The sequence below is a fragment of the Lissotriton helveticus genome (assembly GCF_964261635.1).
Source record: "Lissotriton helveticus chromosome 1_1 unlocalized genomic scaffold, aLisHel1.1 SUPER_1_unloc_1, whole genome shotgun sequence".
In the NCBI taxonomy this organism is placed as follows: Eukaryota; Metazoa; Chordata; class Amphibia; order Caudata; family Salamandridae; genus Lissotriton; species Lissotriton helveticus.
Window position 1 is genome coordinate 2,571,207 of NW_027611648.1, and position 27,152 is coordinate 2,598,358.

The 27,152-nt window shown below is 47.2% G+C and overlaps 2 protein-coding genes across 2 annotated transcripts in view; one reads left to right on the forward strand and one right to left on the reverse strand.

Annotated features, from left to right (window-relative positions):
• LOC144805412 (uncharacterized) overlaps window positions 1-27,152 on the forward strand; it is a 226,956-nt gene that overhangs the window by 185,617 nt on the left and 14,187 nt on the right. The window lies entirely within an intron of this gene.
• LOC144805422 (uncharacterized) overlaps window positions 1-27,152 on the reverse strand; it is a 196,517-nt gene that overhangs the window by 120,654 nt on the left and 48,711 nt on the right. The window lies entirely within an intron of this gene.

Sequence of the window (27,152 nt, forward strand, 5' to 3'; positions counted from 1 at the left end):
ACCGGCCCTTTTGTGATCAGGGCGGAGTGGGAGACTAGCGCGTCAACCCACCAAATATGGCCGCCTCCGATGGAGCAACCAGGAAGTTGTGCCGCTTGCCTCCCTCCACAACAAACAGCACAGGTAGCTGCGGTGGACCGGGGAGTGAGCGAGCACAGCAGGTAAGTAAATTACACAAGTACAGTTTTAAAATCAGTACACACTAAAAATCGCTTTTTGAATCAAGCTAAAATACTGGCTAGCAGGAATACAAGAGGAAAACGCTTGTAGCAGTCCTGCTTGCTACCAAGCGCCAGCGCTACTAAATTCTCAGTCAATTCTCGAGCGCGCTTCCAACCGGCCCTTTTGTGATCAGGGCGGAGTGGGAGACTAGCGCGTCAACCCACCAAATATGGCCGCCTCCGATGGAGCAACCAGGAAGTTGTGCCGCTTGCCTCCCTCCACAACAAACAGCACAGGTAGCTGCGGTGGACCGGGGAGTGAGCGAGCACAGCAGGTAAGTAAATTACACAAGTACAGTTTTAAAATCAGTACACACTAAAAATCGCTTTTTGAATCAAGCTAAAATACTGGCTAGCAGGAATACAAGAGGAAAACGCTTGTAGCAGTCCTGCTTGCTACCAAGCGCCAGCGCTACTAAATTCTCAGTCAATTCCAATATAAATGGTCATCCATTCCTATGCCGAGGTAGCCATGTTTTAATTAGCTTAGCTGGTTTACTATCAATCCTGAATGTCAACAATAACTTTGATTTAGGATTAATTATCATATATTTTTCTCTTTATTGATTATTAACTTCTGTACTTTAGAGAATAGTTCAAAGCCTTCCAAAAGTTGATGCATTGATTTTTCAGTATGCACTAATATTACTGTATCATCTGCAACCAGCGGGATCGGAATATTCTCCTTCTCCAATATCGGAACATGGAGACCAAGATTCCCGAGAGAATCAGTTCCATTGATGTGAATGTTGAATAAAGCTGGGGCAAGTACGCAACCCTGCCCAACGCCAATGTTTATTTCAAACTTCTCTGTGCATTCTCCTTTTATACTGAATCTTACTCTGGAATGATTGCCGCGGGGCAGATCCTTTCGGATACTCAAATAGTTGCTTGGGATCTTCCTTCCTCCAGAAGACTCCGAAGGACGGAGCGGCTACAGAATAGAATCCTGTTTTTAGGTCTCCAAAGACCACGAAGAGCGGGGAGTTTCCAGGGACACGTACTTCATACAGATCATGTACAACCTCAGAGCCGGGTCGATTCTACTTTGGCCTTTTCAGGATCCGGCCTGAAGGTTAGAGAGAATATAGTTTTCCTCTGTCCATGTCTCGAGTCGTGACTGTAAGAGTTTCCCAAAGATTTTCCTGATGTTGTCTATGAAGGAAATTAGCTGAAAGTTGGAGGGGTCATCTCTCCCCCCTTTCTTGTGAATCACCACAGTTATGGAAGACTTCCATGATTCTGGAACCTCACAAAGAGTCATTACAGTGGAAAATAAAGCTGTTAAAGACCCTGAAGCACTGAACATCTGAACTGGCCATGCCTCCTTTCCTCTGAATCCATGCAATAACGCTTAGTGGAAGTGTGGAGGAGGGAATCCCATGTTACCGCACAGTAAACAAAGTAATGCTATAAAGAGAACAAATGTATGCCCAAACTAATAGACCAGGAACCTGGGGGAACAGCAGGTAACTAGTAACAATGCTTTGCTGTAGACTGATTTCTGAAAAATACTAACTCGATGACTGTGTGGATGCCGCCGCTCTCCAAGAACGGTCCATTAACCAGAAATGTACAGTTTTGACATTTGCTGACACGACTTTGACAATTTGGAAAATACAGTTAAAAAGCAAAGATAGAACAATCACACTTTATTCAATCTATTCACATAATTTAGCAGATTATCCCACCCATAGGATCATGAGACCACCATGAGACAGACCAGATTAACCCCCTACCGTAGGACCATGAGACCACCATGAGCCAGACCAGATTACACCCCCTACTGTAGGACGATGAGACCCACATGAGCCAGAGCAGATTACACCCCACCGTAGGACCATGAGACGACCATGTGACAGACCAGATTACCCCCCACTCATAGGATCATCAGACCACCATGAGCCAGGCCAGATTAACCCCCTACCGTAGGACCATGAGACCACCCAGAGCCAGACCAGATTACACCCCACTCATAGGACCATGAGACCACCATGAGCCAGACCGGATTATCCCACCCATAGGATCATGAGACCACCATGAGCCAGACCAGATTACCCCACCCATAGGGCCATGAGACCACCATGAGCCAGACCAGATTACCCCCCCCATTGTAGGATCAGGAGACCATCATGAGCCAGACCAGATTACCCCCAGAGGATCATGAGACCACTATGAGTCAGAGCAGATTACCTCCCACCTGTAGGGTCATGAGACCACCATGAGCCAGGCCAGAGGAATCCACCCATAGGATCATGAGACGACCTAGAGCCAGACCAGATTATCCACCACCCGTAGGATCATCAGACCACCATGAGCCAGACCAGATTACCCCCAGAGGATCATGAGGCCACCATGAGCCAGAGCAGATTACCTCCCACCTGTAGGGTCATGAGACCACCATGAGCCAGGCCAGATTACCTCCCACCTGTAGGATCATGAGACCACCATGAGCCAGGCCAGATTACCCCCCACCCGTAGGATCATGAGACCACCATGAGCCAGGCCAGATTACGCCACCCGTAGGATCATGAGACCACCATGAGCCAGACCAGATTACCCCCCATAGGATCATGAGACCACCATGAGCCAGACCAGATTACCCCACCCCATAGGATCCTGAGACCACCATGAGCCAGACCAGATTACCCCCCATAGGATCATTAGGATCATGAGACCACCATGAGCCAGGCCAGATTACCCCACCCGTAGGATCATGAGACCACCATGAGCCAGGCCAGATTACCCCCCACCCATAGGATCATGAGACCACCCTGAGCCAGACCAGATTACCCCCCACCCGTAGGATCATGAGACCACCATGAGCCAGAGCAAATTACACCCCACTCATAGGATCATGAGACCACCATGAGCCAGGCCAGATTACGCCACCCGTAGGATCATGAGACCACCATCAGCCAGACCAGATTACCACCCCACCCTTGGGACCATGAGACCACCCTGAGCCAGACCAGATTACCCCCACCGTAGGATCATGAGACCACCATGAGCCAGACCAGATTACCCCCCACCCGTAGGATCATGAGGCCACCATGAGCCAGACCAGATTACCCCACCCGTAGGATCATGAGGCCACCACGAGCCAGAGCAGATTACACCCCACTCATAGGATCATGAGACCACCATGAGACAGGCCAGATTACCCCACCCGTAGGATCATGAGACCACCCTGAGCCAGACCAGATTACCCCCATAGGATCATGAGACCACCATGAGCCAGACCAGATTACCCCACCCGTAGGATCATGAGGCCACCACGAGCCAGAGCAGATTACACCCCACTCATAGGATCATGAGACCACCATGAGCCAGGCCAGATTACCCCACCCGTAGGATCATGAGGCCACCATAACGTTTGAGCAAGAAGCAACAGCTAAGACGCAGATATTCGCTGTATCAGAAGTCCACAGTGATGGGTCGAGGAGATGCGGTCATGGAGTGACTTGCACGTATTCTCTTACTTTAGCATTCTCTTTTTTGTATTTCTTTCCTTTCGTTCTTCTCCTTCCTGCCTGTTTTTCTTCTTCCCCTCACCCTGCCCGATTGCCCGAAATTTTTTCATTTATCAACCAAGGGGTAAGATGTTGATTAAAGCTTAATTTGAGCCGGTGGTCGCAGGTGGGGCCCATCTGCACCCTCGTTTTGGAGGCTGGCACTTATTTTCCCTCATCAGACTTTGACCCATAACGAGGGAGTGAAAAACACACGAGCGGGAAGAAAGAGAAAGAGAAAGAAGAAAAAAGTGCCAAAGCGAGAATGCAGGGACCTACAGGAGTGAGATAAAGATACAGAGAGTGTCAGGGGTGGACTAAAGAGCCAAGAGGTAGAATCAAGAGTGAGATAAAGGTGCCGAGTTTGTCTGGGGGTGTATTAAAGAGTGTCTGGGGGTGGATAAAGAGCCACGAGGTGGAATCAAGAGTGAGATAAAGGAGCCGAGAGTGTCTTGCGGTGGATTAAAGAGCCATGAGGTCGAATCAAGGGTGAGATAAAGGAGCCGAGAGTGTCTGGGGTGGATTAAAGAGCCATGAGGTGGAATCAAGAGTCAGATAAAGGAGCCAAGAGTGTCTGGGGGTGGATTAAAGAGGCATGAGGTGGAATCAAAAGTGAGATAAAGGAGCCAAGAGTGTCTGGGGGTGGATTAAAGAGCCATGAGATGGAATCAAGAGTCAGATGAAGGAGCCAAGAGTGTCTGGGGGTGGATTAAAGAGTGTCGGGTGGTCGATTAAAGAGTCATGAGGTGGAAACAAGAGTGAGATAAAGGAGCCGTGAGTGTCTGGGGGTGGAGTAAAGAGCCAGGAGGTGGAATCAAGAGTGAGATAAAGGAGCCGTGAGTGTCTGGGGGTTGATTAAAGAGCCATGAGGTGGAAACAAGAGTGAGATAAAGGAGCCGTGAGTGTCTGGAGGTGGATTAAAGAGCCAGGAGGTGGAATCAAGAGTGAGATAAAGGAGCCGAGAGTGTTTGGGGTGGATTAAAGAGCCACGCGGTCGAATCAAGAGTGAGATAAAGGAGCCGAGAGTAGCTGGTGGTGGATTAAAGAGCCATGAATCAAGAGTGAGATAAAGGAGCGACCCTTGACCCTGATCCAGGCAAGTCGCTCCCCACTGCTGCGAGTTCAAGATCCTCCTCCACCCGCAGGCTCGCTCCTGCACCTCATCCCTGTTGGCCCAGTGGTGAGCCGTAAGTATCTGTGTGTTCGCTCTGTTCCTTTTTCCTTGTTATTTGTCTGCTGTTGTATTACTTTTTGCGGTATCTGTTCCCCACTGTTGTATTACTTTTTTGTATTCTGCTGCTGTATTATTTTGTGCCCACTGTTGTATTCCTTTTCTTTGTATTCTTTGCTTCTGTTCCCATTTTCGCTCTGTAGCTCTCCAGCATTCCAGCCTTCCTCTCCCCTTCCCGCCGATGCGTCCCCTGCTCCTCCCTCCCACCTCCCCTTCTAATGGCAGCCGTACCGAAAGCACGCCAAATGCAAACCTGCCTGCGCTCGTCCGTGCCTGGACCGCACCCAGCGCCAGACCACCTGGCCACCTCGAACGCCACTACAACGCCAGCACCCTCCACGCACTCAACACCGGCCGATTATACCCCTGCTTCCTGGCCACCCTGAAGCGCACCTAAGGATCCTTCTCCTGCCGGAGCTGCAGCTTCACCAGCCTTCAATACGCCACCACGTCAGATGCATACTACTCAACACCCGCTCTGCCCAGAAGCACGCCATTGAACTCTGGGACCTACCCGACTCATTCTCTCCGGACAATACATTCCTGACGGAGACCTGGATGAACCCCTCCCCTTCACCCGACATCGCCATAGCCATCCCGGAAGGCTACAAGATCACCCGCAGGGACCGTACCAACAGAGAAGGAGGAGGAATCACCATCATCCACAGGCACACCCTCAGAATCTTGACCAGCACCGACGACATTCTCAGCACTGCCGAACACCAGCACTTCCAGATCCACATCGACCCCAATACCACCATCAGAGGAACCCTCGTCTACAGACCCCCCCGGCCACAGTGCAGCGACTCCATCCCCGACTTCATCAGCATGCACGCCCTTGCATCCACGGACTACATCCGCCTCGAAGACCTGAACTTCCACCTCAACAGCAGCTCTACCACCCTGCCCGACAACCTCGACAACCTCGGACTCAAACAGCTAGTCACGACTCCCACCCACTCTGCAGGACACATACTCAACAGCATCTTCTCCGCGAGCAACTATGTCAACTTCAACCACACCACCAAACTCCACTGGACCGACCACCGCTGCATCCACTTCACCTTCAAGAAACCCACCATGCACCACCACACACAACGGACCCCACGCTGCAGATGGAGCAAAAGTCACCAAAGATCAGCTAATCGCCACCCTTGCCCGAAACCCACCAACTGACACCACCAACACCAATACTAAACAAAACACAATGGTTCAGCACTCCACAGTGAATAATAATGAGCCAATACATTTTGAAGAATTTTTCCTTATTCCTTATTTTTCCTAAAACAGAGAATGATTGACCGTTCCAAAATGGCGTCTATAAATCGGACTTAGTTACACGATCATTTCCCTTTGTATACAACGGACATGCCTTGATTCCTAACTTAGAAAAGTACTTAATCTTGATGAACCGTTCCCTTTAACCTCTTTAAAAGACATCTATTTTGTGTGCCTCAATCATACTACAAGTATATATGTCGACTTCAAAATGGCGACTCTAATCGAGTGGTCTCGTTACCACTTGGAAGCTGAGTGCAAATTGCGGGATATTTAAACCCGCGATTCTGAGATGAGTGTGTATCGACTTTTCCTGAAAGCGGTGATGTATGAAGGATGATGACTTAGGGCCCGATTCACAGAATGAACTTAAGACTCAATCTTAAACTTACTACTATTTTGGTATTCACAGAATGCACTTACTACTTTTGATATTCACAGAAGTTAGGATTTTGTCTTAAGTCTGTCTTAAGTCTGTCTTAAAACAAACTTAAGACAAAATCCTAACTTCTGTGAATACCAAAAGTAGTAAGTTAATTCTGTGAATACCAAAATAGTAGTAAGTTTAGGATTGAGTCTTAAGTTCATTCTGTGAATCGGGCCCACTATTTTTAAGTAAGTGAGGACCTTAAGGGTGGGGATGAATTTTGACTTAAAAATGGCTCCACTTATAGTAGACTAGTCTTTAACTTTGCCATGAGCATTATATATTACGAAATAGAACCAATCTTGGGAGCACTTTGCTTCATTGTTGGGTGTCCCTATTGCTTTGGAATCCAACGGTCCTGTTTAAATAATTGCTTCCTTTGGTACTCTATTTTTTATCTAGAATTGTATTTAATGATCATTTATGTGCAGGCTCGGGGTTACAAATTATAACCGATGTCACCACGAACGGAGCTTGCTTCACAGCAAAGCGATATGTCTTGGAGCACAACTCTGTTAACACTGGGTGTTCCCACTGATTTGGACTCTAGTAGTATCCTTTTATAAGTGGTTGTTTGAGCACGGGCTTCTTATATTTTATGATTGTTTTGTAAGTCGCGGCCATTCCCGAATTGAAAACATGACCGGTGAAATACTAGTTGAGGGCGGTGCGAATTGGTGCACCCGGGGGATGTCCTGGAGCTTGGTTGCCCGTGTTTTGATGCGGGTCTGCCGGCGGCTGTGGAGCACGTAATATGCTCTGTGGCCGCTGGTGGGACCCTTGTTTGATCGCGGGTTTCTTGGGCTCTTGAGACTGTCCGTGGATGCTCGGAGGAGCAGTGCACCCTACATCTGGTATTTCCTGATCGTTATCATTACGTGATGGTTAACAACACACGTTTGGTGGCTCAGTGCTTCTCTATGCTTTTAACATAAATATGTGTAGGACTTATAATGCAAACAACGTCTATACACAACTTTATTTATTTATCCTTTTACAAAGGGGGATTACAAGCGCCACAATTACTGGTTGAGAAACCTTGAACAATCCAAGGAACCCGTTGTTGCTAAACATATTGAAGCAAATAATCGAAGGACGTACAAATAACATATTGACAAGGTATGTAGAAACCTTAGTGTTGAATACTGGGACAATCATAATGTCCATAAAATATCAGTATGAGTAAGAAGAACATTCCTCTCTATACACTAGGTGGCCATCCCTGCACACTTTTGCGTCTCTGAACCATTACATCCGTGAATGCACCTATTGGTCGTTAAAATCAACAGTTGACATCTATTTACTACCTTTGGTAAGCAATGTTTTAAAAATCTGAAATCAGAATAACATAGAAAATTCTAGGATCAACATAGTATCTACTTGATAAGTAAACATAACATACATATGTATGATCAGCTCCTTCCCATTGGAAATGTAAAGTCAAAGAAATATGTAAATAGGCTCTCTTTCTCTCCTTCTGTTAAATTTTGAAATATCACTGTGCTCGATGTGTTTTGTAAAACGAATATGAACATGTAAGGAAATCCGTCTAGTAGGTGACTCTAGTCCGCTTACAAAGCAAAAGTCTCATTTTTTTAACTTGTACTAAGTAATCATGTATTTTGAAGTTATGGTGTATTGAAGTATTAAAATATCTGTTTATTATCTGTAAATAGTGGTTTGTAATATGTATATTTCTGTATATTTAATTTTGTAGCCCTGAAGAAGTCCTCTGAACGAAACTCGTTGGCTATGCTTTGCATGAAGAAATAAGAATAAAAGAAATTTGTAAGCCCCACTGAACGGATTCTTCAAAATTTATTGGCTCAATATTATTCACTGTAGAGTGCTGAACCATTGTGTTTTGTTGTGAAATTTGGGGTGAATGCCCTGGGGCGCCTAGGGGTATGTGGCTTCAGGTTCTTGGCACCCATACTCATTGTACACACGAGACCAAATTGTAGATAGGTGCGGTCATATTGCCTTGTACCCTTGATGCTTTTTTGTTGTTTAAACCGACACCAATACTGCTACCCGCAACCTCAGGCAATGGATCGACGACTGTGCCAACACTCTTGCACGATCAAGAAACCCTCAAACAGATGCACCAACAGAAAAGCCAGCTGGTTCACCGCCGACCTCCAGGCATCCAAGCAGACCTGTTGAAGGGTCGAGATGAAGTGGCACCTCGAACAGACACCGGACAGCAATGCAGCCCAAAGGAGTGCCATCCGCAGACACCACTAACTCATTCAAACTGCCAAAAGGACTTTTTTTTAAGGAACGCTTTACAACAACGCACACAACAGCAAAGAGCTCTTCAACATCATGAAGGAACTCTCCAACCCCAGCTCCAACTCCAACAACATCCTGACAACACGTGCCGTCGCAAGACCTATGCGACTCCCTAGCCACCTTCTTCCACTGTAAGATCGTAGACATCCACAACAGCTTCAACAACCAGGCCCCCCAACAGCCACCGACACCTCCGACTCACCGCCCCCAGCCACACCAACCCCCTGCTCTCCTGTACCCACGTCAACGACGACAACACCATCAAAATCATGAACACCATCCACTCCGGCTTACCATCAGACCCCTGCCGGCACCACATCTTCAATAAAGCAAGCTCCACCATTGCACCCCATCTCCGGCATGATCATCAACAACTCCTTCGAGACCGCCACCTTACCGGAGAGCTGGAAGCAGGCAGAGATCAACGCCCTACTCAAGAAATCCAAGGCGAACCCTAAGGACCTCAAATACTTCCGGCCCATCTCCCTACTCCCGTTCCCAGCAAAAGTCATTGTGAAGATTGTCAACAGGCAACTGACCCTCTTCCTCGAGGAGAACAACAATCCTGGACCCATCCCAATCCGGATTCCGCAGCGACCACTGCATCTAAAATGCCTTCATCACCGCCACCGATGACATCAGGAACCTGCTGGACAATTGAGAAACCGCGACCATCATCCTCCTGGACCTTTCGGACGCCTTTGACACCGTCTGCCACCACACCCTACGCACACGCCTCCACAACGCAGGGATCCGCGACAAAGCCCTGGACTGGACCACCTTCTGCCTCACTGGCAGAACACAGAGTGTCCGCCTCCCTCCGTTCCGATCTAAAGCCACCAAGATCATCTGCGGCGTACCCCAAGGATCATCCCTCAGCCCGACACTCTTCAACATCTACATGGCACCTCTCACCCACATAGCCCGATCGCATGACCTCAACATCATCTCATATGCCGACAACACCCAGCTGATCATCTCCCTCACCAAGGCCCCCACCACTGCCAAAACCAACCTCCCCGAAGGAATGAAGGCCGTCACCGAATGAATGAAGAACAGCCGCCTGAAACTGAACTCGGACAAGATCGCTGCACCCTGTCCACCTGGGACGACGCCTGATGGCCGGCCACACTGGGAGCTGCACCGACTCCCACTGACCACGCACGCAATCTGGGGTCCATCCTGCACTCATCACTGTCAATGACTCAGCAAGTCAACGCTGTATCCTCCTCCTGCTTCAACAGCCTCTGCATGCTTTGCAAGATCTACAGATGGATCCCCACCGGAACAAGAAGGACAGGCACCCAGGCCCTCGTCACCAGCAGGCAGGACTACGCCAACGCCCTCTACGCAGGAACCTCGGCCAAACTCCAGAAACAACTACAACGCATACAGAATGCCTCTGCAAGCCTCAGCCTCGACATCCCCCACCACAGCCACATCACATCCCACCTGAGAGAACTGTACTGGCTCCCCGTCAACAAGAGGATCACCTTCAAGCTCCTCACCCACGCATACAAGGCACTCCACAACACCAGACCAGCGTACCTCTGCAGACGACTCAGCTTCTACACCCCGAACCGCCAGCTTTGCTCCGCTGACCTTGCCCTCGCCACCGTCCCTGTGTGGGTGAAATACCCCCTTCATCCTCAGACCCCATCCACTGAGTGAGAGACCTCTGTGTGGGTGAAATACCCCCTCCATCCTCAGACCCCATCCACTGAGTCAGAGACCCCTGTGTGGGTGAAATACCCCCTCCATCCTCAGACCCCCTCCACTGAGTGAGAGATCCCTGTGTGGGTGAAATACCCCCTCCCTCCTCAGACCCCATCCACTGAGTGAGAGACCCCTGTGTGGGTGAAATACCCTCTCCATCAGACCCATCCACTGAGTGAGAGACCCATGTGTGGGTCACACCTGATGGTTCTTTCTCATGACTTTATTGAGACTACAACCTGCTTCTTTCCTTGTTTTATGAGTGAGCCTCTGAAGGGGGTGATGGACAAGAAATCAACAGGGAAATGCAAACCCTGATGTGGTGCAAAGCAACGGGAGAGAGTTGATTGTCGGAGGTAGTCATTGCGGCGAGGTCCGGTCCGTACAATTGCTTCTGCTCGAGAGGTATCAGTTTTCTTTAAAGTGTACTTTACATTTTATTATTAGCGCTAGCGCGCTGCCAGTGCTGCCGTTCCTAATACTTTCAGAGCCAGTTTGTGACCTGAGTTGTTTGTACTAAATAGTAAAAGGTTGTGCTGCTTATTCGCAGCGAAACCCTCTTCTATGCAGTCCCGGCTATGTTTTCGCTTACTGGAGTGGCATCGTTCAATAAGAATGGAAAATATCTTCAATTTGTAGCGTTGCTTAAAAAGTAAAAATGTCTTTAATTGCAAACTGTCCTTGATTTATGTGTGGTACGACGTTCCCGTTGTGCGCTCTCTTTCCTCATGTAACTAGCGTGTGTGGCAGAGTTTTATTTTTTACAAGACATGCGAATACATTGCAGGTGTCTTATTCCATTGTTGTAAAGACAGAGGCCCCATTTGTCACAATTGTCTAAGCCAGTGGTTCCCAAACTTGTTTGACCTGTGGCTCCCTTAACCTAATCGGCAGTTGGCCGTGGCTCCCCACCATTTCTTTATCGGTGGGTGGGTGGTATGTACCTCCTGTTATCTTCCTTAAAGTAATTGGGACGCATTCTTTCACTCATCCAACCATCCGTTCTCTCATCCATCCACCCTTTCACTTTACTCATCCATCCATCCTTTTGTCCATCTACCCCCTTTCACTCACTCATCAATCCTTACATCCACCCTTTCACTCATCCATTATTCACCATTTCACTTATCAATTCATCCATCCACCCATTCACTTGCCCATCATCTACCCTTTCATTCATCCATCCATCCATCCTTTCACACACCCATCCACCAATTCACTTACCCATCAGCTGCCCTTTCACTCATCCATCCATCCTTTCACACACCCATCCACACTTTTACCCATCCATCTACCTTTCCACCCATACATCCATCTATTTACCTTTTCTCTCATCCATACTTCCACTTATTCACTCATCCATCCATCCTTTCTTTCATTATCTATCCATTTCCCCTTTCATTCATGCATTCATCCTTTCAGTAATCCATCCAGCCATTCAGACATTCCTTCACTTATTTACTCACCCACCTTTCCACATTATGAGCTGAGCCTTTGTCTGCAGAGTTGCAGGCAGAAGAGGCCTATCAAGAACAAACTACAGCAAGGGGTGGGGTGCAGTGGGGGAGAGTTCACTATGCTCCTGCACATAGGCAGACTGAAAACGTAGAAGTCATGCATGATGCACAGTGCCAGGATGTGAGGTTACTGTAACATGGTTTTGTTTCCAGGGCTTTAAGCGGTGTAAAAAAACTGGGGGGTCTCTTCAAAGGGGGTGTTGGATGTAATTAGGAGCACAGTTTAAAACACCTAGGCTAAAAATCTGCACTTAGCATAGTGTTGCGCCCGACTGGTGTTATGTTGTTTCTGTCATTGCATCCAGATATATAATACAGCAAGTATCATTGCACCAACAACAAGCCAGGACTATTGGCTTTGTCAATGGTTGCTAGTTCCTTAAAATAAAAAAGCAGCAAACATGGCTTTGTTGAATATAATATTGAAAATACTTCAGTTCAAAAATGATGAGACAGTGAAAGAACGATAACCTGTTCTTTTAAACTTATTTCACAGGCTTCTTTAAATGAAGTGTTCTCTAACATTGCAGCATGGGCGTTTTACCTTTTATATAACAGAATGCCTTGCTCTACACTGAGGTAGGAGGCCGCCACCACATGCTTGAACACCTCTGGCTGCCCCATTGTCATTCTGTACGTGGCAATCAGCCCCATACAGAATTTCAATGGGCGGGAGGGGCTGCCCTTGTGCTCCTGGAGGAGTGCGAGGCGGCTCCAGCAGCGGGGGTGAGGCCTCTCACAGGGGAGCAGCGCTGCTCACTGTGAGGGCCAAAATGACAGATAAAAGTGGTCACCCTGCTGTGCGCGACGCCCCTGGCATCTCATTACGGCGCATTGGGGTGCCGCGGCGCACAGTTTTGGAACCACAGGTCTAAGCTATTCAGCTAAGTTGTGCCAATGTAGCTTTGTTTTTAGACTGAATTAATCTATTTAGTAAACAGGTTCTCTTGGTTTCTTCTAGCGAACTTAATTCAGCATAGCTCACGTGCTCAGTATCTATGTAGTAGCTCTCCGTGACAGCAACTTCTGAAAACAAATGTGTGCAGGGCCCTCCTGTTCATCTGGGCAGTGTGCGGGCTCTGCATTCACATCATAATGTTATGCAATTATTTCATAACCTGTTGCAGAGGCCTGCTTGGGAATTGTTTAGCAGTGATACGAGTGTATTTAATACCGAACCTCTCTTGTTTTGAAACATACTCCGGTTCTTATCTACATGACTGCGTTTTTGTCTAAACAATTGCATTTTATTTTCATGGGCTGTTTCTTTAGTACATTGTGGCGTCTCAAGGTCACCTAAAAGCGATCATAGGAGTTCTGTACTTTGTTTTCATGTTACACCTGACCTAGCGCTGTAATCCGTACTGGAGTGTGCACGCGCCCTGCTCTCCACATGCGGCCTAAGCAGAATATTGCTTGTAAGACCTGAACTCTTCTGTTTTTATAAACACCAAAACAAAAACCTTTTTTGGAAAGCAGTATGAAGACGGAAAAGGGAGAAATGGTCCCTAATACTTTCACTGAAATTATGAAAATGTCACACATGCAATCTGAAACCTTGGCAGCTATGGTTTGGGGATTCACTGCCCTGTCAAATATAAAGAATCACCCCAGGAACAGGAACATTAGAAACGCTGCTCAGCCTCATTGCAGCAGCTCTGTCTACATTGCACACATTGAATGAAATACAAGTCCTCATTTCAATTCACTCCTGAATATCATGTCTGTTCCTTTGCAGAAGTTTAAAAAATTAACACATTGCTGGTATTTCACTGAGGGATCGGCAGAGCTGGCATGAGGGTCTGAATCTGAGGCTCCTCAAGAGCACACCATGCAAGGGCGAGGCCTGCCCTTGGACTGTGAGTATCTCACCCATATCTATGTGTTTACAGGCACCAATGCTTGTTTCCCATACGAGACCCATGTCTGTGTCTTTACAGGAGCCAATGCTTGTTTCCCATAACACCCACGTCTGGGTGTTTACAGGAGCCAATGCTTGTTTCCCATAACACCCACGTTTGTGTCTTTACAGGAGCCAATGCTTGTTTCCCATAACACCCACGTCTGTGTGTTTACAGGAGCCAATGCTTGTTTCCCATAACAGCCACTTCTCTGTGTCTTTGCAGGTGCCAATGCTTGTTTCCCATAACACCCATGTCTGTTTCTTTGCAGGTGCCAATGCTTTTTTCCCTTAACACCCATGTCTGTGTGTTTGCAGGTGCCAATGCTTGTTTCCCATAACATCCATGTCTGTGTCTTTACAGGTGCCAATGCTTGTTTCCCATAACACCCATGTCTGTGTCTTTACAGGTGCCAATCCTTGTTTCCCATAACACCCATGTCTGTGTTTTTACAGGTGCCAATGCTTGTTTCCCATAACACCATTGTCTGTGTGTTTACAGGTGCCAATGCTTGTTTCACTGCTGGAGGCGGCGGTTTCATCAGCAGCCACCAGATGGCGCTCCTCGCTTGCTGATGAAACCCTCGGAGCTGCACATGGGATGGAAGGAGAAGGGTTTCCTCTTCCAGGTCAGCGGCGGCAGAGACAGCACTAGCAGCAGTGGTGACATCACTTCCTGTCTCTCCCCCCTGTGTGCAGCCTGCTGCCGAAGAGGAAGGAGCCCTGTCTGGTGAGCAGTTACCTTCATCTACAGACCCTAACAGACCCCCAGATCTGCCCCCCTCAGACCCCAGATCTGCCCCTGCCCCCCTCAGACCCCAGATCTGCCCCCCCCCAGACCCCAGATCTACTCCCACCCCCCCACCCCCTCCCCCCAGGAGGAGGAGAGAGCCTGGACACGTCTGCGCAGGTCTCTGCTCAGGTAGGAGATTGTCAGCACCTTCTGCTGTGTTTGTAGAAATAGACTGAATAATCCTGGACCTGTGCGCTGCATCTTACTGCACTGTGAAGAATCTACACACTGCACTGCATCTTACTGCACTGTGAGGAATCTACACACTGCGCTGCATCTTACTGCACTGTGAGCAATCTTTGCACACTCTTTGCCCGGCTGTCTCTGTTAATTTGTTGACTTGCACAACCCTATCCCTATGTCTGAAGTATGTACCGCAGTCAGTTGACTGTCAAGGCTACCCTGCACCCCGTGCCTCTTCTCTCCCTTTGCCAACGTTTCCATCTCTCAAACTAAGCAAAAGCTTCAGTCACTGCAATAGTTTCCTGTGGCATAGGTTGGCTTGTGGCATTATCTGCTGCAGAGATTGTGTGTGTGTGGGCACAGACCTTGGGTCTGGCAGGGTGCAGGCTTGTCAAGCAGTGGAACGTACGTGCCTGTGTTTTTAATGTACCTCTGCAGGAGGAGGTGTGTCTGCAGGTTGGGTGTGTGTACCTGTGACTAGGGTAGGGTTGTCTTTGTAGGCTTTGTATGTGCCTTTATGAGGCGTGTCTGCAGTGTGTCCATTTCTTTGCAGGGTGTCTGTCTTGGCACATGTTGGCGGGGCTGTCAGTCACTCTTCCTGGCCTCTCTTCTCTGTACAGACTTCATCAGGTTCACCGGCTGAAAAGAAGGTCTGCTCTGTGCAGAATAGTCGGGTACTACTCGGCACACCACAGACGTCTGAGCAACGTCACCTGTGAAGTTCTACTTCTTCTCCATAGTTTAGAAGAGATAGCCAGGTTTGAGTGAGACTTGAACCTGCCCTCCAAATGTGTGAGTGACCGAAGCCTCCAGGATCACGTGTGTGACAATGCTACAGAGGGTTGCTGCACTCTCCCATCATGCATCGATTAGGAGTGTACTGTGATACAGGAGCCTATGTGAAGGGTCCAAGAGACTCTTGAAGTCATTCCGCTCTGCTTGTCACGTCAGCGGGAAGGGGAGAACAAGATGAGCAAGCAGAAAAAGCAAGAAGAGGCAAGAGAAGAGAACTAAGAGTGAAACAGAGAGAAAAACGCAAAGGGTAGAGCAAAGTAAATAATAGATATTGGCAAAAATATGAAAGAAATAGTTCAGAAGGGGAGGGAACTAGAGTTCGAAAAGAATGGCAGTAAAGGGGAAATATTGAACATTATTTATGAATTCCAAAAAGTTGAATTGTATGCGCTAAAAATGTGATTTAAGTGCCATGTGATTGTGACTCTTCAAGAGGTATAATTGTAATTTACTGTTGAGTGGGACCAATACTTGAACCAACTTTAGTGCTATGAATCTTGGGTTTAATCCCAGTCACCAAACAGTGTAAATGTGCCAACTGGAGGGATCCGTGTATATTCATACTGGTTACTAATTTCAACTCCAGCGATAGTTAAGGGGTCCCAGGTTCCAACCATCCTCCCGTATAAGTGGGTTAATGCACATACTGCATAGATTGTGTTACCTTTATATCACATGTACCTAATAAAAATACATTGAAAAGTACACCTAAATTAAACCAAGTTTGCACCAAGACCTTCTCATGCTGTCCCAACTCCACACATGTTTTTACCATTAAAATGATCTATGAATGTGTCTGTTATGGTCAATCTATTATTTAGGTAGTGAGTAGGACAAGTGGATTTATCTAAAGGACAAGTAGATTTCTGTATCAATCTGCCCTTTGGACAAGCAGATTTTTAAAATAATTCCCCACCCCTGTAAGGGGTATTAACAGATCTGTAAGGTGCACTGATTATCACTCACGGTACAAAGATGTTTACACTATAAGACATATGTGCGCTTTGACCTGCTTTTTGCTCACACCATGAGGGATATATAGTTTCTCTTTTGGCAAGGATGATTTTTTTTGTAATGTCTATAACTTGAAACACAGTAGCAGGGACCTATGCTTCCTTTAGGCTGTGCGCGTGTTCGCAAAACTGAATAACTGTTTTTATCTTAATGTAAAAGTATCACTGTACTTGGCATCGATCCAGGTCGCGCCCTGCGCTTCGGTCGGCAGCCGCAGCTAGAGCTGGAAATGCACCGCTCCAATACTTGTTAGGGCAGTGTGCCTCTGTTTGGAAGGGGTCGGGAGGTGTGATCAGTCAATGTTGAAAAATGTGTGTTTTGCCTGGAAACAAAAAGCATTCACCCAGACAGACAGGTGTTTAGTCCATGTCGGTCAAGAACTCCAGATTCCTGCCCTAGTCCGGCTTTTAGCTGATATCGCTGAAGAGCGAATAAAGACAGATGTTCAGTATTTAAGGCCACAGGGCAATAGTGGAGTAGGTCTGATAGGGCAGGCCAAGCTTAGAGCACCCCTAGTATGTCTGATCCACTGCAGAGGCTCCAGTCCCAGCCTCTCTCCTGAGGGTGCCCTCAGCTCAGCCCCTCCTCACTCTGTCACCCCTTTCACCTACTGTCAGCAGCATCTCGCTCATGCACTACCTTCCCTCCACTCCTAGTAGTCGGTCATACTCAAGGGCATCGTAGAGGGGGTAGGACTCATGTGTGTGGTCTTGGGAAGAGTTTCAGCATCTTGTGGCAGCGCCAGACCTGCAGAGGGCAGGTAGGGGAGTAGTGAGCCGGATTAAGGAGAATTTTGGGCTCTGGATGTTAAGCAAGCCTTTCATCCTCCTGAGGTCAATGTACGCTTTTGTTAGTGTCATGAGAATGAATAGCCAGGCATACCCATGTGAAATAGAGTTCCAAGAATCAGTCTGCTCTCACTAGCGGGCTGGTGTCGGCACTGGAGGTAGAGTTAGGAAGGGTGAGGCTCAGTCAGGGCATGTCATCCCCAGGGGACGGGGTATGAAGGACTTCTGGAGTGGCTTGCAGGGATTGCAGAAAATAAGCCTGTCAGTTCTGTGGAGAACTCAGAGTGAATGGGGGGGGGGTCAGCAGTGGCCTCTGGAGGGCCCAGTGAAGGACCATTAGCACAGCTGGATGGAGTTACAGCTCTGTGAAGAGGGGGCATTCAGCTCATGGGTCCTGAAGGCTGATTTGCACTCCTACACCCTGCCTTTCATGTAGTCCATCTCATGAAGTGCAGAGCATTCCTATACCTGTAGTGAGGCTTACTCCGGTAGAGGTACCTTCAGAGGCCTGGCGTATCCTGAGGGTGCTCGCAGATGCAGTGTGGCCAATGGGAGACGGCTTGCAACCGAGGCCCCATATACCTACAATGGGTGTAAGCAGGCATCCTGGGGTCAGGAGGTGCAAGAGTCTGGGCCATGCCACGTAAGAGTGGCTACTCAGACTGGGGAGGTCATCAGAAACGTTCACTCACTGGGTTTGTGTAGGAGCTTGTCTTGAGGTAGAAAAGAACAGAGGACAAGGAGACAGGGTGGAAGTTGATAGATGAGGTGAAAAGGCAACAGAAATCAAGAAAAACAGAAGTTTGGAAGGCAATAGAGCTGGATAGAAAGAGGTTGAGAGGAGGACTAGTCACTAATGGCGGCATAACGCCCCCAATCTCGAAACACTGCAGCGAGTATGGAACGAACAATCACTCCTACTCAGTAGGCTTAGTGATTTAGTCCGTCATTGATATTTAATCTGTCACGTGGGGGAAACATCCTTTACAACGAAACTTTTACAACGCAGTGCTATTACAACTCAGGTTTTACAACGAAAACCATTACAACGCATTGCGCTGGGGGGCGCTCTAGGATAGGGAATAGATTTAATTTACTATCCAACACCTTCCCTAGTATCCACGGGGACTGGAGTTTGAATAGTAAATTAAACTATTCACTATCCAGCAGCCCAAAGCGCTGTGCGTTGTAACAGCATGCGTTGTAAAAACTGAGTTGTAACAGCATGCATGGTAAAAGCATGCGTTGTAGTGTCATACATCCGTCACGTGGTCTCGGCATATCACATGACACCGCCCTTGAACGCCGTTTCTCTACTTATAGCAGCATCTCTGATTGTTACCCTTCTTGTCACGTTATTATACGGACGTTGCTCTTAACTTGAGGTAATACGCCCATCTGTACGAGGAGTTTATCATTCATTTGCGCTGGTTTTTGCGCTGTATATTGACGCTCTGTACTTTGCAATTTGTTCTTTTTTAGTTCCATGATACTTATCATTTACCATGGAGATGCTGTGAAGACTAATCCTTCAACTACAGGACTGCCCATTGATTTTGTGACCCAGACTTTTGGGCACTTAACGATTTCTTTAGGTATGCACATAGAGTTACCTTTATCTGTTTATGATGCACTACTCTATAGGACTACGCATTAGTTTATATTCAATTTTGTTTCTTTATTTGAGCTAAATTCCCACCAGATTTTTTCATGGTGTTGTTTTCTACATAACGTATTCGGTTCGTGTTGGTGAGTATGTATTGGTTTTGATGTGTGAGTACTTCCATCACTTGTATTTGGCTTTTAACTATTTCTGTTGCTGTCATCCTACTGATAGTTTGTATTCATTGGATGTTCGTAAGAGTGAGAATATCATGCCTCACCGCAATGCCCTATATATTTACCGTAGCAGTTGGATCTTTGTTGTTTTTTTGCTAATCTTGTGTTTAGATTATTTTCTTCGTGACAATTAGCGTACTTATGCCCATATGATATTGGGTGTTGACCTTTTAGCTTTTTTCATTGTATTCCATTTAGTAGCAGTCCCTTTTTATCTGATTGTTTTGTTACTTTACTTTTAGAACTTTTATGGAGTCCTTTTTATTACTGGAACACCTACTCTTCTAAACATTGCTTTACGTCCGGTGACTCCTGCTTGTTCTGTGACAACATCTACGATAATTTGCCACCTTGAAACATACGCGCTTTTCAGATTTTTATTGGTGAGCCTTACACATGTTTTTGTTGCACTTATTTAGATTCGTTATTATGTTTCCTTTATATTCTAGCACATTAGTCCCACTGAATCATCTAGGTTTACTCAATTTCGCACACTTCTTGAGCTCATAACTATTGGCTCTTTACATCAATCCGAACTTTTGTGTATCCATCTTGAGTTCCAATTATTGCTTAGTTGACAGAGATTATTATAATTCTTGCAACCGTCTCCATTTGCCCTGTTTATATGGCACTACTGTATATATTTTATGTATTCCGCCACTGTGTTACCACTTGCACAGTCTTCTCTGATATTCTATTTTGCCCTAATCATATACTTCGTCTCGGATTATTTTATCTTCCAGGAACAGGACGCTCATCATTTTTCCCATTTATCATCTCACTACCTTCCTGAATTTTTTCTTTTCAGGTTGGTTCTGCAATATATGCTCTCTTGCTCCTCACTTTGACTTGCGGGTAAAGTGGTGATCTGCTACACTATGCATGAAAATCTTGCTTTTCACTGTGGAGGTGTGATCTTGTCTTTTGCACAACCTGGTTCTCACCGACTTACATACCCTTTTCTCCTATCTTAAATCTTTGTATTTGACACTAGTGTTCTATATTGTCTTTAGGGGTGTACCGTGGTGCTTCTTTCCTGCTTTCTTCACTCCTTTAGTAGAGTGACTCATTTGAATTACTACACCTGCTTGTTTATAATGTTCCACAGTCTGGCATTGCCATCATTGTGTAATTATTATATCTTCATTATGTACTGACTTATGTTATTTTATGTTTACAGCCTTGAGGAAGTTGTGGTACTTACTAGTACCAACGAAACACGTGTCGGCTGTTCCCATTGTGATGAAAAAAGATTTTTCTGAATAAACGGAACAACGGTTTCCAAACATAAGAACATTGATTTGATTTTCCTGTCTCAAGCAAGGGATATTGTTTAATTGAAATGTGCTGTACGACGTGTGTTTAGAGATATTGTGATTAATACATCACTGTTGTTACTTAATTTAGGATGGTGCACGCGTGACCAAATTTTGTTGTATATGTATGTGTTAAATCTTTTGACTTAACATATGGTCACCCCCGGTAAGGAGTGACGTGGGTCCCTGTTGCACTCCGCCTATACAGTCTAAGTACTGTTGTATTGGTGTCCTACAATTACTAGTTTCTTTACTATTCTTGTGATCGTGCGATCAGTCCCCCTTGGGGAACACCACTACCGATTTCTTTCTTCATGTATGAAGGTATGACCCCCGAAAAACCTTGCAGCAGTGCAAAGAAGCTTTTGCAATTGCCTGCTCTTAGAGACTGGTTGACTAACCCTACTGAGCGAGTGGGTGCCACTAGGGCCAAAACCCCCTTTGAGTTCCAATTCCCCAAACTGATCGGGACACGAGGCACCATCTCAACACTAAACAGACTCCTAAAGACACAGGAGACTCTGCAGGCTTGGAGGCACAGTGGGGACTGGGAGAAGGGCATAGGGATTCAAATAGAGTCTCAGCGATGGGCTAACTGCAGAAGGATACACACATATCCTCCACCTCATAGTTGGGAAGGGAGATACACTACAAAGTTTTGTACAGTTGGCACTACACTCCCCATTAAGTACATTGTATGTATCTCAACGCCTCCCCACGGTGCTGGAAGGGACGCAGGGCCCTGGGAAATCCAATACCCTTATGGTGGGAGTGTCTGAAGAACCCCCCCTTCTGGGGAGAAGAGGCCAAGCTCTTTCAGAGGGTATGCACTTTCCCAACTCTACAAACGCCAGAGGTGATGCTCCTGGGACTAAACCCCATCCTTCAGCACATATTACCAGGGTCGAATGGTGTCTGTTCCTCCAGTGTCTGGGAGCCATAAAGTTGAGGATAGCACAAACCTGGATATCTACTGAAAGCCCAGCTCCCACCCAGCGGTGTCAGACTGGGGGCACTTCTGACTATGGAAAGGCTGGTGCGTCACATGCAGGGGCCCACCTGTCTTTGAGGACAATGGAGAGCGCTGGTCTTGCTGCTAGAGGAGGGGGGTTGCTCACTCTACCCTCCCCCCATGATAGAAGACCTCAGGCCTCTTTCAGGGACTGGGGACGGTGAGACACCGAGGTGAAAACACACTAAAGGAGAGACGAGGAGGGGCTCACAGCTAAAGGCAGGGACCAGGCCACCAAACAACACATTCCTTGCTACTAGTGGACATTGGATGTATGTTTTGAAGGAAATACATGAGTTCAGCGTGTGCTCTGTCCAAAACATCTTATGTTTGGTTTAATAAACAATAATTTGATCCATGTATAATAATAACCCAGGTCACATAGATGGCGCACCTGACTGGCCTCTTGGTTTGTTAATGCTATTGTCTCAGGGTGGGGAAGGCACGAATGTGTTCTAAGTCCATATTTGAGAACTATCACTTTTAATACATGCTTTTCAATGCAGTGATACAGTCTTATAAACTAAAGTGAAGTTTTGGGCTCTGGAGCAAGAACAGAACTCTAAAGAAGTGTGTCTTTATCTCAGGTCCCCTCATTTGACAGACTTCTACCCTCAGTAGGCCCTCCCCTGGCAATGCCCTGAATATTAGGTACCCACTTCCAGTTCATGTGTGACCTGCACCCTCACTGAAGGTGGTGAAATTAGGGCTCATAGAGGCCTCTAAACAAAGTTCTTCATTTGATCTTTTTCTAAGGCTGCCCCTTGGATGTGCTGGGCTCTTTTCCCTTCTTCCTCCCTTCCGCATTGTCTCTTCTCGCTTCTTTCTTTTCTGCCCCCTGATTATGTTCCCAAAACACACTTCCCATGACACATCTTGTAGCATGCTCTGAGATTAGATTTTCCGAAGTCTCCACTTTATTTAATACCCAGAGGTGAGCTTTATCATTACTTTCCTTGCTTTGGCTATAGAGAATTCAGTTAAATGCAGAAACAATAAGACTACAATTCCCAGAACCCACTGGAATGATTGACTGCTGAAGACTAAACCAGGCTCTCTATATCACATTTAAGTCTCCCAGGCTTGCTGCCAACAATCTTTTCTGATGATGCACTTTGAAAATAAAATGGGGAACAAACAATAAAGTAAAGAGCTTCTGTGGCTGAAACCATCAGAGTGAAACAAAAGGAAACTCGACTGTGGACAGTACATGACCTTAGGAGACAGGAGCTGGGAAAAGAAGCAAAAATAAACTTGGCAAGGGTGGCGTGATGACTGCAAGCCACAGACAGCTGGAGTAAATTAATACTGGGTCTTTAATAACACAGCCTTTTCAGCACAGTGTAGACCCAGGCCTGATATACGTTTTGGTGTTCTTATCATAGCTTATCTGATCAGTGTTTTGTAGAGCGCTCGTACACCGGTTGGTTTCATGGCGCTGAGAGAACAAGGGGTTGCCTGTCTGGAACAGATTATTGAAAGGCTTGTGTCAATAACCAGGTTTTGAGGGTCTTTCTGAAATTGAGCAGCTTGGTGCTGAGTCTAATTTCCAGGGGCATGGAGTTCCACAGTTGTGGGGCTAGAGTCGCGAACCTGCAACATCCCCGGCGTTTCAGTTTGTAGGTGGGTACCGTCAGAAGATGGAGTTTGGCTGAGCAAGGGTTCCGAGTGTGGGTATAGCGGGAGATAAGATTGTTAATGAATTTTGGTCTGCGTCCATTTAGGGACTTGAACACTAGGCAGCCAATTTGAATGGTGCAGTGTTGGAGGACAGGAAGCCAGTGCTGTTTTTTGAGGGGGGGGAGGCGTGTTGCCATCTCAGCTGCTTGTGTATTAGTCGCACCGCTTGGTTCTGTACCAGCTGCAGTCACTTGGTGAGGCCGAGTGGGAGTCCCAGGTAAGTAGCATTCACATAGTCCAGCCAAGACTGGAGAAGGCAGGCGGATACCACTGTGCCTACCTGTGTTTTTAGGGATAAGTTATGTTATGTTATGTTAGTATGTGTTTGTAGAGCGCACGTTCACCCTGGGGTTTCTTGGCGCTGTGTACCGCTGGGGAACCCGTCCTGGCTTTCCCTGTGAGATGGTCCCTATTGGGCATCTCCAAGGGGATGTATGACGTTACAACGCATACTTTTACCACGCATACCTTTACAACGCGGTATTTACAACGAATACCGTTACAACGCATAGCGCTTAGAGGTGCTGGATAGTGGTAAGTATAATTTTCTATTCCAACTCCAGTCCCCGTGGACACTAGGGAAGGTGTTGGATAGAAAATTAAACTTATTCCCTATCCTAGAGCGCCCCCCAGCGCAATGCGTTGTAATGGTATGCGTGGTAATGCCTGCGTTGTAATGGTAGTGCGTTGTAAAAATTTCGTTGTAAACGTTACATACCCTCCAAGGTGAAGCCAGGCATCCCCGGCAGCGAAGGGGCCGTTGTGGAGATTAAGCAAGCTATTGCCCAGAGTTGCAGCGTGGGACCCATGGTTAGAGAGGCACCGAGGCGAGATTTATCGAGCCCGCCGGCATTGGTCCCGTACCCTGCCGCGTCGGGAATTGAACCCTGGTCCCGGGCCGACCTCTGCTTCTGGGTCTGCTGCCTCTAACCGGTGAGCCACACTTCTCCTAAGTTGTTACCTATGATAATCCCTAAGCTTTTAACTGAGGTGGAGGGTGCAGGGGGCGGTCCCATGTTGCTCGGCCAGTATTGTGGGACCCAATGATTATGACCTCCGCCTGTCAAGATAAGTTCTGTTTTGCTGGGGATGAGTTTTAGATGATTGAGGTTCATCCATTGCTGGATGAACGTCATAGTGGATTGAAAGTCAGTTATAGATTCGGGGGAGTTATCGATTGAGAACATAAGTTGGAGGTCATCTGAATAATTAAAGGTGGTCACCTTCCTGTCTTTTAGAGATCTTATCAGAGGGCGTAGATAGAGGCTGAAAAGATGTGGCGAGAGCGAGGAGCCCTGTGGGACCCCACAAGAAGTTTTTAACTTGGGAGCAGTGAATTGTCCGAGTGCGGTTTTGTAGGAAGGAGTTTATCCAACTAAGTGCCGGGCCCTGGAACCCTGCCTCGCTGACACTGTCCATTAGTGTGTTATGGTCGACCATCTCAAATGCGGCCGAGAGATCAAGCTGTACCAGGGCCTGGTGGTCACCTCTGTCCGCGCTTTTCTCGCAGGGATTCAAGTATTGCTATGGTTACTGTTTCAGTGGAGTGGGCTGGCCGAAAACTAGCTTGGCTAGGGTCAAGAAATTCCGTCTGTTCCAAGAAATTGGACAGGCACGTAGCCACACGGGCTTCAAGCAACTTCGCCATGTAGTAGAGCAAAGAAATAGGGCGGTAGTTTGCCAGCATCTGGGGGTCAGCTGGGATTCCTCAGAAGGGGAACCACTATAGCCTCTTTGAAGGCATTGGGTACACAGCCCTGAGACAAGGAATGGTTTACTAGGGCAAGGGCTGGGTTTGGGAAGGCCAGAAAGACCTCTTTCAAGACGTGGGGGGGGGCAGTGGTCCAAGGGAGAGCCCGATTTTACTTTGGCTAGCAGTTTGTTTAGTATCTCCATGTCGATTAGCGGGAGTCCAGAGAGTTGGTGTTCCTAGGTGTCAGCGGGGTGAAATTTTGCGAGGGTCTGGGGGGAATGCTGGCTTTGATGGCAGTGATCTTGTCGATGAAGAATTTATTCAAGGAGTCGCATAGGGCTGGACATGGCTTGGGTTTACGTAGGACTCTCTCAGGGTTGGACAGTTCATCAACTATTTTGAATAATTCTTTGGTTTGATTGTTAGCAGCGGATATGGCCTTTTTGTAATTGTTCAAGGATCGGGTGTAGGTGGTTTTACTTTCTTGGGAGTAGTCCTGCCTCCACTTCCTTTCCATTTGGCGGACGGAGTGTTTTTGGGAGTTTAAGTCGGGGGAGAACCATCTCTGAGCCTCATGCCGCCGAATGAGAGTGATACGTTTGAGTGGGGCGTGTAAGTTGCTGGCCTCTAGTAGCCAAGCCGAGAAGGATTTTTCGTGCAGGTTGACATCGGTTTTGGGGTGGGGGTTGTGTTAATAAGGGTGCTGGGGAAGTCCTTGTTGTCAATAGAGCACCATTTCCTTGCCATCTTTCCCCCTTGAGCGTATGCTTTAAGGAGAATTTTACCAAGTAGTGATCAGACCAAACACACGGCATGGTAGAAGGGACTGAAGTCACTGGAGAAGTGTGGCTCAATGGTTAGAGCGGCAGACCCTGATGCAGAGGTCTGGCCCGGGACCAGGGTTCAATTCCCCGCCTCGGCGGGTCGTGGGCTCAAAATTCCACGGACCTGATAATTCTCGCCTTGGTGCCTATTCCAATCACCGGTCCCACTCTGCAACTCTGGGCAATAGCTTGCTTAATCTCCACAACGGCCCCCACAATGCTAACGATGCCTGAACTCCACCTTGGGGGTGCCCAGGAGTGGACACCTCACAGGGAAAGCCAGGATGGGTTCCACAGCGGTATTCATACAAGCGCATTGAGACCCTTGCGGGTGAGTAGTGCGCTATACAAGTATCAGTTTACATTACTAAGTTGGTGATCCAGAGTTGATCTCGAGTAGGGTCTTTCGAGTGGGTGGCTGAGGAGATTTGTTGTGTGAAGTTCATGTTTGTTAATAGTTCTGTCAGCTCGGTAGAGTGTGGTGCTCCTTGAGGGTCGTTTGCCTAGTAATTGAAGTCCCCTTTTGGAGGATTCTGGTGTGGTTGGTCCCTAAAGGTGTGATTTGTCGGGTAACAGGTGGGGGGGCCTGTACAGTAATATACATGTGAGCGGGGATGAGTTGTATTCAAGTTTTAATACTGCGTTGTCAGTGACGGGGGTTGAGTTGGGTAAGGGCGGAGAAACTCAGATTTTTGTGAATAATAGCGGCTACTCCGCCACCTGTTTTGCCATGCTGGCGGTTAGTTTGTAGGATATAGTAATCGCATGGTAAGGCAGCTAGGATGTCGGGTGAAGATTCTGAAGTGAGCTACGTTTCTGTGAGTAGGAGAATATCTGGTCGAAGGGTAAACATTTCCAAATGGTTCTTGACTAGTGACAAACAACAGAAAAGCTTCAAGGGTATGAGGCAAAAATAACTGCACCTATCTAAGATTTTTTTGGTCTTTAAGTGCTTGTAGGATGTGGTTGCCAAGAACCGAAACCACACACCCCTAGGCTTCCAAGGGCATTGCCCAAAACTTAACAAAACAGCACAATGGTTCAGCACTCCCCACTTTAAACAATAATAATCAAGTAAGAATGTAAAGGATCCGTTCAGTGCGACTTAAACATTTCTT